This window comes from Macrobrachium rosenbergii, chromosome 15 (assembly GCF_040412425.1).
Source record: "Macrobrachium rosenbergii isolate ZJJX-2024 chromosome 15, ASM4041242v1, whole genome shotgun sequence".
In the NCBI taxonomy this organism is placed as follows: Eukaryota; Metazoa; Arthropoda; class Malacostraca; order Decapoda; family Palaemonidae; genus Macrobrachium; species Macrobrachium rosenbergii.
In genome coordinates this window covers 23,505,177-23,518,840 of record NC_089755.1, presented here as the reverse complement: position 1 = coordinate 23,518,840, position 13,664 = coordinate 23,505,177, and the positions used below count along the sequence as shown (strand labels likewise).

General features: G+C 39.7%; 1 long non-coding RNA gene across 3 annotated transcripts; it reads right to left on the bottom strand.

The window, feature by feature from the left end:
• Positions 1 to 3,429: 3,429 nt before the first annotated feature.
• LOC136846462 (uncharacterized) lies at positions 3,430 to 13,529 on the bottom strand. 3 transcript variants are annotated; one of them, XR_010855406.1, is made up of 4 exons: positions 10,543 to 13,529; positions 10,252 to 10,395; positions 5,396 to 5,527; positions 3,430 to 5,209 (listed from the first exon to the last, which is right to left on the bottom strand). It is a non-coding gene; the product is annotated as an uncharacterized lncRNA (long non-coding RNA). The 3 variants fall into 3 exon arrangements; XR_010855405.1 differs by lacking the exon at positions 10,252 to 10,395 and having other exon boundaries at positions 3,430 to 4,916; positions 5,112 to 5,209; positions 10,543 to 12,263; XR_010855404.1 differs by lacking the exon at positions 10,252 to 10,395 and having other exon boundaries at positions 10,543 to 12,022.
• Between the last annotated feature and the right edge of the window lie 135 nt (positions 13,530 to 13,664).

Below are 13,664 nucleotides of genomic sequence, written 5' to 3'. Positions count from 1 at the left end.
CTGTCACTTCATGTGTCCCATATTGGTAGACCAACATTTACTTTGCTCTTGGTGTGAGGGCAGGGAATGTACTTGTTCCTTTGTGTGTGATAAATTTGCTCCTTGGAGCTTATCTCAGTGGGAGAATTATGGTCAGAGGAGGAAGGGGGTCAGGAAGATTTTGCTGGGCTCCTTTTTTATGGAGGGGAGTGGGCAACAGTTCTCCAGTGACAACACCAAACCTTTTTGGTTCCTTCTTGCCACCAGCTGCCATTCCCCTTCCACCTGCACCTAGATTTTCCTTTCCTAGGAGGGATAGCTTTCCTGTTACCTACAAACCTGTTCATCCCTCATCTGAGGACAAGGAAGCCAGTAGGGGGATATCTTTCCTTTGAATACCTTTCTTTTCAGTGGATCACAGACTTACTGCCTTACCTCGGGTCTTCAAGCTGAAGGGGTTGGATCTCTCTTCCTCATGCTTATGAGGAACTTAAAGCGGTCTTACTCTCCTCAGAAGGTGAGAGCTTCAGCCTCTGTAGTGGGGTGTATCATTAGTTTTGCCAAGACTTATGAGGTCTTCTGTGATGCTGTTGAGCTCCGTGGACACAACTTCACAGAGAAGACTCTCTCAGCTTTGCCTCTGGTAAGGAAAGTGTGGGAGTTACATGGCCTGTCTCATCTTGTTTGGCATATGAAGAGGTAGAGTTTCCTCTCTCGCTTTCATTCCATAGTTTGTAAGTCAAGACTCAAAGCCTGTTGGTTCTGGACAGGGGTTTTGAGTTTCCCATTTTCCTCCCTTCGGGACTTCAATGTTGGAGACCTGGATGAAATGCTGTTGTGCCTGGTCTATGCCCTCAAGTACTATCTGAAAAGAACCTACTCCTTGAGGTCGGTGTGTGTAGGAGACTTTGTTAATAAAGTTAGATGCAAGAAGTTGGTGTCTAAGAACACCCTTTCTTAGTGGCTTTGTGAGGTTATGATTCCTCTGAAGGATTCTGCCCTCCCTTTTTGCCTGAGAGCATAAGAAGTTAGGGGATGGGACTGCCTCTCACCTTTTCAAAGAACCTCTTGGTGTTTCTGGTACTGAGGGTTGTCATTGGCAAGTCCTTGAACATCTTTGAACCTGTGGTGACTGCTCAGTAAGTTGTGTAGATACTGAGACCTGATTGGACATGCCATGTCTCATTCAAGTACAATAAGCTTACGTTCTTTGGTTTTTTGGAAGTGTGGATTGTGTAGTGAATGGTCCCCCTTCCTTTCGTTTTCCTGGTCCCCCTTCCTTTCGTTTTCCTCTTCCCAAGCTGTGTTCAGGCTTGAATTGAATAAAATACAGGTAAGTACACAGAGCACTGTTCTAAGTAGTTAAGAATGCATCGCCCCATGTCCTTCCTCTTTTAACAAGGGGAGGAAGGACATGGTAATAGCCAATAACCAGAACAAAGCTGCCCACCAACATTACGACTTTCTTGGGAAATGTCATGGTTCTCTGAAATATTGTTCCTTAATTGAGTTGCCTCTCGTTTCAGGGACCTCAGGCCCAGGGCCTTATTGCCCTGGTCAACTTTTTCACAAGACTGGTAGGAGATTCCAGAAATCATGGTATCCCTCGCTTGCATGCACAACCAAGAGCATGACATTTTCAGATGGAATCAAACTCCAGATTCTGGCAGGGATCCTAAGGGGTAAGTCTCATATATGAAAGACAATGGTTGTATCCTAGTTGGAACAAATAGCAAATTTTTTAAGCAATTTGTATTTTTTCCAGGTGTACAAACCAGAGCCTTTTATATAGGTTGTACCCACTTCAACTGCCCTGCTTTGTCCCTGCAGCCAAAGGAAAGAGTGAAGTGGTGAGAGGGAGGTGTGAGCGGTTACCTGCCTCTCACCCTCATCACTACCAGTTAACTACCTTGTTACCAATGTTCAATGGCCGTTCCAGCTTGTGCCATAAGATACTCCATATGTGAATGGCTCTGTTTTGTATACCAAAGAAAAAAGCAAGTTACTTCAAAAATTTATTTGGTTAATTTTATGAGATTTTGAGTAGTTCCATCCTGTTAATATTTCAGCTTTGGGGACATGTTTGTTCAATCTTAAATCTCTAGACCATTTCCAATACAGTATTGAGTCAGAAGAGTTACCCTGTCCTTAATCAATTTGATATGACAGCTTTCATGTGGTTAGGTTTGAATGTTGTAGGTTTGGGATGAATACATTGTACTGCCACATACTCATAATTATTCCAAACATACAGATTACACAAAAAATTTGATATCACTTATGTAGATTCCTAGTATTATTATTACTAAATATAAAATGCAAATGCAAAATTTTTGGTCTTTGAGTTCAGTATTCAACTTGATTGTTTTATTAAACTGAAATGACTATAAAACTTGACACATTTGTAGGCGATTTGATTCTAATGTATAAACTTTTGAAGCCATTATGGGTAAGGTGTTTCCTACCTGTAAGGGTTTTTTTTTTTTTTGTATTTACTGTATGTGCTCAGGCAATTTTTCACTTGCGTGTGCCTTAAAATATTAGAAGTCTGATCAAGCATTCAAATTCACAAAACTCTTGAATGATTAATTATCATGCAGTACTGCCAGACTTTGGGTGAGCTGTTAGTGAAGTCTTTGCTTATTGACTGGTAGATCTGTTTGTTCCCCTTTTGTGAAGACTTAACTTGTTTTGGGTTGGAAAGATGCCACTTTTGCAAAATGTGACTTGGTATGTTAGGGAACTTAAAAATACTTTAGACTTGGTACCTAATTACTAAAATCCTATTGGTTTACACGAGTAGCATTAGACAGTGCTTGAACAGTCCAAAAGGACAAGCATATTGTGGAGTATTTATGTCCCCAGCGTTATGCCAAGCATATCAACACAGTTGACTGAGCAACTGCCATGCTTCAACCTCATAAGTTAAATACCAGAGAGTACTGTAATTTGGTATGAATTCTTTATATTAAGTGCTTATCATGAACTAGAAACCAATTATGCAAGAATTACTTTAATCTACTGGGAAAATAAAGCAAGCATAGGTATGGGGGCTGAAAAGGTAGCTTACCTTGGTCTAGGTATATTACAGGTGAGGTAAAGTAAGATAGGATATTGTGAGGACGGTGTCCTGGAAATCACACTTGGCCACCATAAAGATAGAAGGTAAGAATACACCTTGTACTTTCAAAGAATCCCAGTAATAGCCACTTATTACATTTAAAAGCAACTAAAGTAAAGATAAATCCACAGGCATGAACATTGTATATGTATACTTATCTGTAAGAACATGACTTTTATACAATCAGAAATACACTATACAATCACAAGTATAAATATTCAAGATTGCACTTTTGAAAAATGCTGACAAAAGAGATGTCAGAGGCCATAGTGTCAGGGATATTCAATTAACAAAATTTTCAAGTAAGTTGGATGAGGAATAGACATAACCACTGTAAAATGCATTTAATAAATTTTCATATAAATTTTTAAATACCCTTCACCATTTATCATAATTACATAAGGAAAATACAATTTAAATCAATGACAATACCCTAGGCCAAAACCAATCTGCAATTTCAAAAAACACTTAAAAAAAAAAAAGTAGACTAGTGGTATATCCTTTTCAGTAAAATACTTCATACTTCAGGCACCTCAGGATAATTACAGCTTGCAATGGCGCTACTGCAGCACACAAGCCACTATGCTGGGCATCACACATTGGGCTAGCTGCCAAAAAGGAAACATCACTTTCAATTTGATTATCATAATTTTGAGATTGCCAGATTACCACTTTAATATTACCAACTTTTACTTACTGCATAAAGTAGGCCAGGTGGGTTGGTAAACCAGAATACATAATTCCCAGAACACAATTCTTCCAATACAGTTCCCATAACATGGATCTCCTATTCCACCAACAGAAGAAGCAACTAACTACTCAGCCTCTAATGCCATCTATTGCCTAGAGTATAAATATTTCCCTTACATTACCTCATTATCAAGATTACTCACTAAGTAAATACAAATATTTATAATATAATGTATAAATTTAGTCAACTCAGCAAGTCAGCAATGTGGTTGTTGATACCCGATACATGAACCACCTGAAAATTAAAAGGCTGGAATGACAGTGACCATCTCATTAACCAACTGTTAGAACCCTTTAAATTTTCAATATACTTTTAGAGGCTTATGATCTGTCTCTAAGATAAACTTTCTTGCATAAAGATAGTACATGAAATGCTTCACACCCCAGACTATCGCAAGACATTCTCGCTCTATAGCAGAGTATTTTCACTCACGTTCCAATAGTTTCTTACTAGCATAGGCCACTGGCATGGGATAACCATCATAGTACTGGAAAAGAACCGCTCCTAGTCCAGTAGAAGATGCATCTACGACTGTTTTCCTCTAGTGGAACCTGATGATATGCTTTTGTTATATCGATCTCCGTAAAATACTGTACATTACTAAACTTGTAGAGGTTCTCCTCCAATATTGGCATAGGCTCAGCATCCTTCTCTGAAATACTGTTTAAGGCACGAAAATCAATAACCAATCTATAGGAGTTATCATGGAGGGGATGAATAAGATGATGATGACTGTTCAATAATTCCGAGTTCAAGCAATGATTTTACCCCCTTGTCAAATTCATTCCTTAAATGTAATGGAATTGGGTAACTTCTTTGAGAATTGTTCATTTGGCTGTTTCTCTATTGTAGTTACAGATCCTGGAATGTCAGAAAACATCAGAAAATTCATGAACTAACTACAAAATGTCTTGCTGGAAATCTTAGATAATTCTGGATTCACATTTACTTTACTTTCTTCCGCCTCTACTACAACAATTTCGGGAGAGAAGTCTTCCTCTTCTTCAATAATGCATACTTTATGCACCTGAAATTTTATTCCTAGTTCCTCAGGCCAAACATCATCTGAAACGTGAAGATTATATGCAGTAACCCGTCTGAAATACTTCTTTAACATATGTGAAACAGCTTGGTTTTACCTTTCACGTCTACATAATAATCAACATTTCCTTTTCTTCCTGTAACTTTGTATGGTCCACTCCAAGTCATCCGTAATTTATTATTGGATACAGGTAAAAGAACAAGAACTTCATCACCAACCTTGAGATTACGTTTACCAGTCTTGAGATCAAAGTAAGTTTTGTACTTTTGAGAAGATATCTCCATATTGTTTAGCAACTTCAGCGGATTCAGCTAACCTGTCTCAATTCAAAAAGAAAATTATAACTGGTATCAATGTCTACAGTAAATCTGGATTAGCCCACAATTCGTGCAAAACGGCTATGGGGCCACGCATTTGGCGTCCATACAACAATTCAAATGGGGAAAATCTTAGACTGTCACTAGGTAATTCTCTCATTGCAAACAGTGCTACAGGTACATACCTATGCCAGTCTCCGGGTTTCAGTAAACACAGTTTCCTTAAAATTGCCTTCAGTGTGGAATGCTGTGTCTGTATCCTTCAATTGCAGGCAGGATGGTAAGGTGTAGTAAATAAAGGTTTAACTCCAATCAACCTGTGAATTTGAAACATGATATCTGAAGTAAACTGAGGACCTCTATCTGAAGTAAACTGAGGACCTCTGTCAGTTAATGCCTCCTTAGGAATTCCAACTCTAGCAAAAATAGATATTATGGCTTCTGCAATATCAATGGATGTGATATTTTTCGAGGGTACAGCTTCTGGGAAACGAAGCATAATCTACTAGGGATAGTATATATTTATGACCTTCTGCTGATGGGGGAACAATAGGACCGACAACATCCATTCCAATTCTGTAAAAAGGTGTCTATATAACTGGAATCTTTTCCAAAGGAACAGACTTCACCTTACCTCTGGCATACATCACATGACTGACAAAATTTGCTTATATCTTGAGCCATACCTGGCCACCAAAATTTATTTAAAATTTTCCTGTGGGAAAAATTTGCTGCAACTGGAATTTCATGAGAGACCTTGAGAACAGTAGGCCTACACTTCACAGGAACCACCAGTACCTTAGTGCCAATTTGAGTTTTATTGGGAGACAACTTTTCTGAAAAGATAATTTTCACGTGCATATTTCATCACTAAACCACCTTTTCCATAAACCTCTGCAGAATTATGGTATTGTTCCCAACATTTGGTTAAAGTTGGGTAAGTATGTTGTGCTAGCTTAAAATCTGAGAAGGTAAGATTTACATTTCCTAATTCAGATACAACCAGTGGATGACAAACTTCTCTCCTAATACTTGCTCTTGTAACTGCCTTTATATGTGTACATTGTTCAATATCGCTCTCTAATACTGACATAGGGGCAACACCTGCAATATTACCTGACAATACAGTCCAGTATTTGATGGGGGCTCTCACCGCTTCAACCCATCCAGTAAATAGTGGACAATTAATATAACACTAACAATAGGATAATGGTCTTCTCTACCAAGGTAATCAATCAATTTTGCAAAAGTGAGGGGTTTACCCTCAGGTAAACTTACTACATCTTCAGAAACTACAGAAACTACTACACCAGTACACACTGTGTCTCTAAGAGTGGTAGAAACATTTTCCATTAATAGTACCAGATATCATTGGCCCATTCACTCCATTATAAGATAATACATTTTTGGTTTCATGAGAAGTTACAACTTTTGGACAATTTACTTTAAAATGATTATCATCCCCACATACAAAACATTTTCTCAATATTTTCCATTGTTTAGGTCGAGTCACAACATTGCTCTCTTGTGTTTCTGTTTTTACACTTTCATTCTTGGTGTCAGCCTTATTACCAGTAGCCTTTGAACCTGATTTAGGATAAAGTTTCCTAGCTGAAGCATAATTATCTGCTAACCTAGAAATTTCTTTTGAAGTCTCGGGATTTCTTTCCTTAATATATAATCTCATATCAGATGAAATGGAAGACATAAATTGATCCATAACCACAAGTTGTTGAACTCCCTCATACAGTTTTTAAACTTTTTACTATTATACACCAATGGTCAAATAGCCTGAAAAGGGAAAACATGAAGTGTTCATAATTCATATCAGTTCCAATACAGGTACTCCTGAAATCCTTTCGATATTGGTCCGGATTTTTCCAAAACCCTTTAGCAAAGCTGCCTTAAGACTATCATAATTAGTGATCACCGTTTCATCAAGAGACTTAAATATAGTCAAAGCCCTACCCTGAAGTAAAGCTCCTAGCTTTACAGCCCAAGTTGTCTGATCCCATTTAAGCAGTTCAGCAATCATCTCAAATCTCTGTATATAATTAGTAATATCCTCACCATCTTTATAGGGTAATGGTCTAGTTTGAACTAAGGTCGCTCTTACTGGTCCCGACTGGGTATTACCTCGAATTTGTGCTAATGCCAAATCATGATCCCTCTGTTTCTGAGCTTCCTCCCTTTCTATTTTTTGTTTCTCTAATAGTCGCTTTTCATATCTCTCCTCTCTCTCCCTAGCTGCCATTTCCCTATCTCTAGCTTCTTTTTCTTTCATCTCTATAAACTTTAAGAGTTGTTCCCCATGTAATCCAAGACCTTTACCTTTCTCTTCCCAAGAACTATAGGACTCCATTGCGAATTAGAACTAGCTTCCACTCTGGTATTACTTACAATGTAAACAACTTCCAGTAAACTACAAACTGCTCATTTATGCTTTATACCTGTAGTACAATACTAAACAAGTGTACTAATAAACTGCAATCTGCAACAGTTAGCCTTCTGGACCCTGCCCCTCAGTATCCTAACTAACCTATTGCCCTATGCACAAATACACAGATCTCCTCTAAAGCATACACCTTCAGTGCCTATTGAAATATTTCCTTAACACTGATCACCTCATCAAACTTACGATTTGTTAACTGAATATAAAAAGATCTTTACATCGGTCGCCACAATATGTCAAGGATGAATTTTCAAGTAAGCTGGATGAGGGACAGACATAATCACTGTAAAATGCATTTATTACAATGGTAATTCTAAGCCGGCTGTCCGCGGTGAGCTAGCCTATGGTAATTGAGGGTTTCCTGTTATTTTACCTGCTGAACAAGAATTTAAAATAATATTTTGGCAGTCGGCTGTAACTACAATGTAATTGACCCTTGAAAACTGCACATCAGTACCAGAGGGTCGCACACAGCTCAAGGGTAAATTACAGTTTAGCAGCAGACCAGCAAAATATTACCTTAAACTCTTGTAAAGCAAGTAAAATAACATAGAAAAACATCAATTGCCATAGTCTAGCTCCACTGCACACTATTCGAAGCTTTCGTAAACAGGAAACAAAACATTACCATTTCCACTTCAACTTGGGTGGCCTCTATAGGTCGCCGTGGCAGAATGGTGCTGCGCACCTTATCTGCATTTTTAAAGATTCCTGACAAGCTCTCATGTTCTGGCAACAGGTAATTACTTTAAATTCTTGTTCAGCAAGTAAAATAACTCTGGAACACATCTGCCATTCTCTCGCTAAGCGCAGAAAACTGGTAGCTGCCGATTCGTGAACTGAAAGCTAGCGTATGCGTGTTAAAGGCTAGGAATTACTAGTAATGAATGAAAAGTGCCTTTGGAACTCCTCCCACTATCCATTTATTCGCCCTTCTGGTAATTCTAAGCCGGATGTCCGCGGTGAGCTAGCCTATGGCAATTGATGTTTTCCTATGTTATTTTACCTGCTGAACAAGAATTTAAAATGATATTTTGGCAGTCGGCTGTAACTAAAATGTAACTGACCCTTGAAAACTGCACGTCTGTACCAGTGGGTCGCACACGGCTCAAGGATAAATTACAGTTTAGCAGCAGCCGACTGGCAAAATATTACCTTAAACTCTTGTAAAGCAAGTAAAATAACAAATGTCAATTGCCATAGTCTGTCTCCACTGCACACTATTCGAAGCTTTCGTATTTCGTAAACGGGAAACAAAACATTACCATTCCTGCTTTCAACTTTGGTGGCCTCTATTTGCATTTTTAAAGATTCTGGCAAGCTCGTATGTTCTGGCAAGCGTTAATTACATTAAATTCTTGTTCAGCAAACAAAATAACACAGGAAAACGTCGGTTGCCAGTCTCTTCCAGCTCTCACTAAGCACAAAAAACCGGCAGCTCCTGATTCGTGAACAGGAAGCTAGCGCATGCATGTTAAGTCTTAGAATCAGCAGTATTAGTAATGAATGGAAAGTGCCTTTGAAATGGCTCCCGCTATCTATTTATTCGCCCTTCTTTTTACGCTTGTTTTTCATGTTTCAAATGACATAACAGGAAATACAACAATTAGGTACCCAAACCTTTTCCCTAAGTTATTTACCCCACCAAAAAACCCGAATTCCCAACAGGTCCCCCATACTGTTAGCTATTCTCGAAAGGGTTTTACCACACCCAAAACCCCAATTCCCAACGGGATCCCTGTACTGTCTGCTACAGTTCTAAGGTAATTTACAGCTTACTTACACTTGACCGCCAAAATATTACTTTAAATTCTTGATCAGCAGGTAAAGTTAAATGGAAAAACGTCAACTGCCATAGCCTAGCTCACCGCGGACAGCCGGCTTAAATCTACTGCCCTTCTTTTTACACTTCTTTTTCATGTTCCAAATGATATTTTTAACAGGAAATGGTAATTCTTTACAAAAGGTCCGCATCAATATTTGGTGTTTGACCTTACTAAAATAATACAAAACCCCTTAATATGTACAGTAACTTAACACAACCACCTAACCTAACCTAGGGCGCCGTGCCCCTACCTAGGCCTAGCGGGGGGGGCTTCGCCCCCCCTTAAGGCCACAACCCAACACATCAAACAAACCCCAAATATTGATGCGGACCTTTTGTAAAGAATTACGCAGGAAATACAACAATAAGGTACCCATACCTTTTTCCAAGTTACTTACCCCACCAAAAACCCCAAATTCCCAACGGGTCCCCCATACTGTTTGCTATTCTCGAAAGGGTTTTACCACACCAGTTCTCAGATAATTACAGCTTAATTACAGCCGAGCGACAAAATATTACTTTAAATTCTTGTTCAGCAGGTAAAGTTCTATAGAAACACGTCAACTGCCATAGCCTAGCTCACTGCAGACAGCCAGCTTAGATCTACCATTACAATAAATTTTCATATAAATTTTTAAATACCCTTCACCACTTATAATTACATAAGGAAAATACAATTTAAATCAATGACCTAGGCCAAAACCTTCAATCTACAAATTCAAAAAACACCACCTAAAATCTTTACAAAAAAAAAAAAAAATGACCATGTCTTGTCATAAACTAGTAGACTAGTGGTGTATCCTTTTCAGTAAAATACTTCCTACTTCAGGCACCTCTGGCTAATTACAGCTTGCAATGGCGCTACTGCAGCACACAAGCCACTATGGGGGCATCACACATTGGGCTAGCTGCCAAAAAGGAAACATCCCTTACAATTTGAAATGACATTTAAATTGAACAAGAAACATTACACTTTCAATTTGATTATCAATTTGTAACTAAAACACCACCAATTTCGAGAAGACCACTTTAATATTAATGAAACTTTTACTCACTGCATAAAGTAGGCCAGGTGGGTTGGTAAACCAGAATACACAAATCCCAAAACACAATTCTCCATATACAGTTCCCATAACACGGATCTCCTAGTCCACCAACAGGAGAAGCAACTAACCACTCTGCCCCTAACGCCATCTATTGCCTACAGTATAAATATTTCCCTTACACATAAGCATTACACTATAAGGAGAAACACTGAATTGTCAGCGCATCGTCACTCACATGTATTGATAAGAAATTTCATTTGTATGACAAAGAGCTTGGCAAAGTCAGTCCAGTGATCTTAAAGGATACAATGTTTGCTCTAATATCTGATGGCACCAATTTTCCAGCAGATCTGGACAATTTTATATCTTGTGAATCTTCAAGTTAATTCCGAACAGTTGCGCTGTGATATGTGACGTAATTTTGCTGCCATGTGCAGTGTTTTAAATGTTCTGAAAATGACTCCCAAACAGTGCAAATGTGTACCCAAGGGCTAGATGAAATGAATTTGGTTATTGTGCAGGGAATCTAAGAACAAGGTGTTACTGACTCGCCTAACTGACATTTTTGGCATCCTTCAGAAAAAGGATGATGTTCTTGGTGGGGCCGGCCAGAATATCTTCCCGGCATATCAAGAGGATCACCAAGACATGTGACAGTCATGGTGGAGATAGAAAGGCACCTCATCTGGGGTCAAGGAATGCACTGGAGGTGGACCAGCTTTTCCACCCTGATGATAAGGATGACAGCCTAATCTCTGCTAGTTTCAGGGTTTTGGAGGCTTCAATTACAATAGGACATATGTCGCAAAGCTTGGCTGGTATGACGGCTTCAACCTGATGCTTGCTTTCTGACCATGTCTGGAGAGGTATGAAGGTTTACAAGGAAGCTGCAAAGATGTTCTTTGAGATCCTAAAACAACTGATGGATGTTACAGCATCAAGCAGATCTTGGACATGTACAAGGCTGGTCTCTTGTAGAAGATGTTGAACAAGAGTCTAGTTGTTCAGAAAGACAAGACCGTAGTAGGGTTCATGATCGCTAGGGAATATATCAAGTTTGTCCTGCTTTCCAGTGCTGAAGGGGATCTGAAACCGATGCCTTTTTTGAAGGGCTATCCTTGTCATTCTCCTTTTCTTTTCCTTTACCTTTGAATTCTTTTTCAAAGCCATCATTTCTGTCCTTCCTTCAGTGCCTGGCAAATCTGGAGATGTATTTGTCCTTTCCAGGTGTGCCAGCTCCTTCCAGTTTACCTGTTTAATTTTGTCAATAATTTTGTCTTTTTGATGGGCATACGCTTTTCAGTGTTGATTTCACATGTATACTGTTATATTGTTTCTGTTAGGTTTTCAAATATTCCTTTATGCTTGTTTTATGTGTTGCTCCTTTTTGGCAATATTGAACTTAATCCTGGTCCACAGAATCGATCACGGAAATGTCGTATTTTATATAAAAATGTTTGTGAATTATATAAGAATAAAATACTTGGATGTTGCCGCTGTCAATTTTGATATCCTTTTTTTTCTGAAACTCGTGTGTGTGATTTGCGACATTTCAGAACTGTTGATTCCAGGAGTTAAGACGCCCATTTTGCTCAAGCGCAATGCCATTCCAAGGGCCTGCAGAATGGCTCTGTATACTGGTGTTTCTCTGCATTTCATAGGCCACTGTATGAATGTGGATGTCTTGAAACACAGGTGGTTAAAGTCTGTGGAAGACAATAAATCTTTGTTTGTTCCAACACGAATACAAACCTACACTTTCATAAATGGAGTTACACAAGGAACACTTCGGCTGTCTTAACTCAAAATCATAATGCCTAGGCCTATATGACCTGACCTGACCTCGTGAGGTCTCTATACCTCTTCCACTGTGATCTGAGCTGTTGGTGCATCTGGTTGTCTTCAACTCTTTCAGTACATGTGCGAGATTTTTTTGTTGTATACCTTTATGAAATGCCTTGCTAATTGTGATTGTCTTCCCTCCCAGTAATAATATTTTGTGCTTGTTGTGCAGGTAGTGCATTTTTTTCTGGGGCAAGAGGTCCTTTTTTCTGTGTTTTCTTTGTCTGTGGTGTGCACCAGCCCTCAGTGTGAAAATGGCTACTTTGGAGGAATGTAATCCTGACTTTAAGCATTGCTCAGGCAAGGCAAAACTGTGAAGCAAGTTTATTCCCCCCTTAGTGGTTGATCTATATTTTGCATTTCACACAGGGAAAAAAGAGTACACAATAGATGAACGATGTGACAAGTGCATCAATTGGCAAGATTCGCAGTGGACACTCTACGGAAAGAGGAGGTGAAAGGAGGCTATGTCCTTTAAGGAGGCTACCATGATCCCTTTGCCAGTGCCTCCTTTGGCTCCAACCTCCCATAGACGTCTTCCTGCAACACCACCTGCATCTGCCTCTCTTCCCCCCTTCATCGGGAGTGGTCTAAGCCTCCACTAAGGGAGATTATTCAGCACTTGCTGAACTATTTGGCCATCCAAGATCATTCAGGGCAGCCAACAGTGTTGGGAGATTCACAACCCTTCCTTGCCTCTGCCAGAAGGCTTGTCCCCATCCCCAGCAGCATCGTAGATGACAAAATGAGGTGAGATAATGTCCATCAAGAAGAGGACGAGATCTGGTTCTGCAATTTCCCTCTCCCCACCCCACAAGTGCCAGCGTTTGGAGTGAGGTTAGTCTGCAGCAGTGTTGGAGTCAGGGTGAGCAGAGAGTTCTCTGTTCGCTTGTGCCAGTGGCATAGGGACAGATCTGCATCAAGGCTAAGCGGAATGATAGACCAGAGTCACTGGAACAGGAATGCGTCATGAGACAGTGTTTTCACCAGGAGGAGGTCCCATTCTCTAGAGGGTACAGGACATAAGCAGAGGAGTTCCCCATCAGGATGTCTCTGCAGTGACTGCAAGTGTTGCCACACCAGAATGAGGTCATTGGACAGGGCCTCTCTGTCTTGGTCTTACAGGAATTTCATCCTGCAGATTGCCACAGAGAGGGGTTGGAAGCCAGATGGGACAGAGACCCCCAAAGACAGACATCCTCCCTAATAGAGATACCCCTTTGTTGGCTGCCTCTGAGAAGATAAGAAAAGACTGTTAGGAGCTCAGCAAACCACGAGGGACAGGATGG